Source organism: Papio anubis, unplaced genomic scaffold (assembly GCF_008728515.1).
Source record: "Papio anubis isolate 15944 unplaced genomic scaffold, Panubis1.0 scaffold1296, whole genome shotgun sequence".
Lineage (NCBI taxonomy): Eukaryota > Metazoa > Chordata > Mammalia > Primates > Cercopithecidae > Papio > Papio anubis.
In genome coordinates this window covers 11397-16050 of record NW_022161243.1, presented here as the reverse complement: position 1 = coordinate 16050, position 4654 = coordinate 11397, and the positions used below count along the sequence as shown (strand labels likewise).

Here is a 4654-nt window from a genome sequence, read left to right as displayed (position 1 = left end):
GACCATGAGGTTACCTGGCCAAACACAGCAGCCAGCACCAAGACATCAAAGAGGGTGGGTAGAAAGGTCATCACATCGGGGTTGACTGCAGCCAGCACCAGGTTCCTCTGTACTTCTGGAACACACAGGCCTCTCCTTCCTATCCTTGAAGTGCCCCTGCCCCCACCCCAGCACCCTGAAGACCAGCCCAGTAGATGCATTTGTCCTGGATCAGCCCAGCTGTCCAAGCAACTACAATTTCTGACTAGAGAGCCAGGGCGGGGCAGGGTGTAGGAGGGGTCCCTGGAAGATGCTCCCCGGAATGCCCTGGTGCCTAAAACGTTCCCCATTGGGCCTTCTCAGGGAGGGAGGGTTATGGCAGCCTGTTCTCTCCAGCCACCTCCATCACCACAGGAGCTCTTACAGAAGTTACAGGAGAGAATTGACTCACTGGCGCCAGAAAAAGCATGGATGCAGCACTGAGGCTGAGGCTAAGTGGACTCTGGGAGACCGTCACTCTGTCTTCCAGCTTTGGTCTCCTGACCCTCTACAAGCCAGGCTGTTTCAGGCTTTGCATGAGGCCTTGCACAGAGACAGAGTTCAAACACAGCTGGTGAATACAGTGGGCTTTAGAAAGGGGGCATATACCTAGTGGTGGGGGCTGGGTACCAGGGAAAGGAGGCCCTATGGCTAGCATGGCCTGTCTGCAGGTGACACAATGACACATGAACCATGTGAGGAGAGAGGGTCCACCTGGAAGTGTGGACCAGCCAGATGGCCACCAAGCTGGATGGCCACCGCCAGAGCCTGCAGGACAGCAGAGGGGGTTGGGAAGGGACAGAGGACAGCTGAGGGACAGGGAACATGGTTTCCTTCATACAGACACATCAGTCTTCCCAAAGTGGTTCTTCCTCAAGGGGGTGAGGGGAGATTCAAGACACACCTCTAGTCTACCTCAAACCATCTCAGGAGGCCACCACCACCTCACACAGGCCAGCTGCATTGTCACAGTGACCCCAGAAGAGCACAGATGAATAAACAGAGGGAGAGACACATCTCACAGCCAGGAGCTGGGACTCAGACCAGGTCCAGCTGCAGTGCTGCCTCGATGGCTCCCCCTGCACCTCCTCCAGGACTCAGTTCCTGCTAACAAGTGAGCACTTGAGTACGGGTGAAATAGGTCCTATTATCCCCATCTGGCTGCTGGGGAAAGTGAAGCAAGGCACAGGTGACTTGCCCAAGGCCAACGTGACAGGGCTGGTTCAACCCCATCTGTCTCAGCCAGCACATCCCCATGGCAGAGGCTTTACTGTGATCCAAACCTGGAAGGTGGAACTCCTTCCAATGTCCCACCCAGGGCACACAGCATGCAGCCCCATGTTTGGGGAGGTGAAAGTGTGGGGAGGTGACAGTGTGGGAAACAATCTGGCTAGGCCATGGGCTCATGGAGCCCAGGGTTTCCTAGGGCCAGGAGAGCTCTGGAGCCCACCCCAACACCTACTGTAAACCTGGAATCTGCACCTGCAGGAGATCAGGAGAGGGATTCAGCCTCCGATGCACCTGCAGCAAGGTGAGACAGGCACAGGTGGGCACCCTGCTTCCAACCAGCCTCAGGTGGGCAGGAAGCAGATCTCCTGCCTGACCTTCCTCTCCTGCCTCCCCCAAGCAGAGGAGAAGGGGCAGCCACCCATCAGGCCATTGCCCAGATTGAAGCCGCTGAAGCTAGGTCCCAACAGGCAAGTGTGACCCCTGACTATCCCAGGCCCGGCCCAAGGCAGTCCTGTCTCTGGTGAGGGCCTGGTAGACAGGAGATGTGATGTCCCCAAGTGGCTCTATAAACCTCTGATTGAGGATAATCAAGGAAATGGACAAGAACATCATGCTCTAGTCAAGACCCTGGCAGGCAGAAGGGGAACCAGGGGAAGGCAAAAGTCAGTTTGGGCCCAGGCCTAGCCCCTGGAAGGATGGTGGATGAGGGGTCAGCCACAGTGACACGGAATGGATGGCCACGGGCTGGGTGGCCAAGGCTCTCAACTCCTGCAGCCCCTGCAGAATGTCCACCCAAGCCTGGCTCTGCACTCAGCCTTCTGCCTGGAGCCACAGGTGCCTGGACACTGGCCTGCAGTAGGGATGGTGGTAGGAAAGGCACTTGTGGCCACATGTGGGTGCCTAAGCATGGGACAGAGGAGTATCTTGCCCCCAAAGAAACCACAGAGGCCAAGAGCTTAAGCAGATGTGACGCCATCAATAAACCCCCTTGTCCTGGGTCACATCAATTAAGTCAGCACCTACCCTGACCCTGAAGCTGCAGCTCAGTCTGGTTGAGACTCACAGAGAGATGTTAGTGCTGGGCAGGGGGCCTGGCCCAGCCTGCGATGTCCAGCAAAGCTGTGGGCTGAACAAGAATCTCTGAAGATTAGTCCAGCACAAGGAGAGCTGTGCCTGGGCAGGGAGTGGGGGCAATGCCCAAGGTGCAGGAGGCCTGAGGACATTTAACTAAGTAGGGTGCCAGGTCAGGATGCGCAGAAGAGAAGGTGGCATGGCAGCATCCTGCCCGAGGCCAGGCTATAAACCTAGGGGCCACCTTGTCGAGCCTAAACCATGCTGCCACCCAGATGCCATCCTTCAAATGTGAGGCAGGGATGGGAGAGCCCCCAGAACCCTCATCCCTCCTGCCCCAAGCTGGTTTCCATCCCTCACCAGAAGGAAAGGGGACTCTTCTACGGGGCACAGCATGCCAGGTTCTCTATCACCTGGGGGAAGGAGTCGGGGGGAGGGGGAGCTGCAGCTGGGTGAGAAATAACACAGGTCCCTCTCTGTCCCTATCTGACAGGTGACCCCAGGCAAGCTGCTTTCTTTGCCTGGGGCCAAGGAGAGTCACAGGGGAAGGGCCAGGTTAAGAGGGCTCCCCCCTGGAGCCCAGAGCTACCCACAGAGAAAACCCCCCATCCTCCTGATTCTGCTCCCAGCTCTCGCTGCTGGGATAACATACACACCATCAGAGAGGCCGTGGGAGGCAGAGGCTGACCCTGCTCCTTCAGGCACCTCAGCGGATTTGGGTCCGCCTTCATCATGATCAGGGAGGGGGTCCCTGGGATCACAAAGGTGAGGGGCAGCTTCTTGGGCTCCAGGTGCTCCAAAGTAGACCCTGCAGGGCACCAGAGATAGAAGGGCATTGGCGAGGCTGGGTGCAGTGGCTCAGGCCTGTAATCTCAACACTTTGAAAGGCTGAGGTGGGCGGATCACGAGGTCAGGAGATCAAGACCATCCTGGGTAACATGGTGAAACCCCATCTCTACTAAAACTACAAAAAATTAGCCAGGCGTGGTGGCATGCACCTGTAGTCCCAGCTACTCAGGAGGCTGAGGCAGGAGAATCACTTGAACCTGGGAGGCAGAGGTTGAACAAGGCTAGGACCTGAGCTCTGCCTGGCCATGGTGACTCTGAGCCAGGTAACCCTACATTAGTCGCAGTCTGTCACTGTGTCTCACGGGGGATGTCAGCATTACCTCTGGAGTCAAAGTAGATAAGCCAGGGTAACCAGAGTTCCCAGTAGGGACCAAGACCAAAGGACGCAGTGGTCAGTCCTGTCCTGGAAGGTCAGGCTGGATGAGGGGCTCTGTGAAGCTGGGGGAACTGAGGGCCAGCCCTTCAGGTTACAGGCATCTAGATCCTGGTCTAGACCCTCACATGCCATCCAGAGACCCAACCCTAGGGACAATTCCTCCCAGGCTGGTAGCAGAGAGTCGATCCTTGTACTCACCCCACCCAAAGCTCTGAAATGAGGGGGCCTGCTGCTGGGGGAAGATTCTTCAGGAAAATGTTCTCAGGGGCAGGTATGGTTTGAGCTGGGTCTTAGGGCAGCCAGAGAGGTAGGTGACAGGACCGCTCACAAAGCCTGCCAGAGCATGCAGGAGGGACACAGGTGTAGTGGTGAGAATGTTGTGGAAGACAGCAGGCAGCCACTTACTCACCAATGGGGCCAAGTATGGTCAGGTCCACACACCAGGAGAAGCTGGTATCCACACGCTGGTGCACTTTGTTTCTTGTTTTAGAGACAGGGTCTTGCTCCGTTGCCCAGGTTGGAGTGCGGTGGTGCAATCATAGCTCACTGCAGCCTTGACCTCCTGGGTTCATGTGATCTTCCCACCTCAGCCTCCTGAGTAGCTGGGACCACAGGCGCATGCCACCATGCCTAGTTTTATTTTCTGTAGAGACAGGGCCTCGCTATGTTGCCCAGGCTGGTCTCAAGAGCCTTCCACCTCAGCCTCCCAAAACACTGGGATTACAGGGACAAGCCAGCACTCCTGGCCATGCTGGTGCATTTTGGCTGCCATGGTGCACAGGAGGTATGAGCTCCGGGGGTGCAGAGTCTGCTTCTGGACCTCTACCCAGGCCTGCACCCAGACTGACCCCTGGGCAGCAGGGAACAGGTGTGGAGAGAACGCAGGAGGCAGAGTGGGCTAGCCAGTGATGGAGACCCAGGCTGGGACTAGGAGAGGTAGGGCTCCAGCCCTCAGCCTAGTGGCCCTTCCCAACCCCTTGGGGCCAAGATGATTTCCTAGGAAGCCAGGCATGGAGGCCAGCATGCACCTGAACTGAGGACAGAAGACTCTGATGAGAGGGAGGGGGAGGCCTCTGACATAGTTTGGATACTTGTCCCATCCACATCTCG

The 4654-nt window shown here is 57.1% G+C and overlaps 1 long non-coding RNA gene across 3 annotated transcripts; it reads right to left on the bottom strand.

Annotated features, from left to right (window-relative positions):
• Nucleotides 1–850: 850 nt before the first annotated feature.
• Nucleotides 851–4111, bottom strand: LOC110742587. Of its 3 annotated transcripts, XR_004181220.1 has the most exons (5): nt 3743–4111; nt 2976–3127; nt 2272–2840; nt 1481–1539; nt 851–1122 (listed from the first exon to the last, which is right to left on the bottom strand). It is a non-coding gene; the product is annotated as an uncharacterized LOC110742587 (long non-coding RNA). The 3 variants fall into 3 exon arrangements; XR_004181219.1 differs by having other exon boundaries at nt 851–1539; XR_004181218.1 differs by lacking the exons at nt 851–1122; nt 1481–1539 and having other exon boundaries at nt 1857–2840.
• Between the last annotated feature and the right edge of the window lie 543 nt (nt 4112–4654).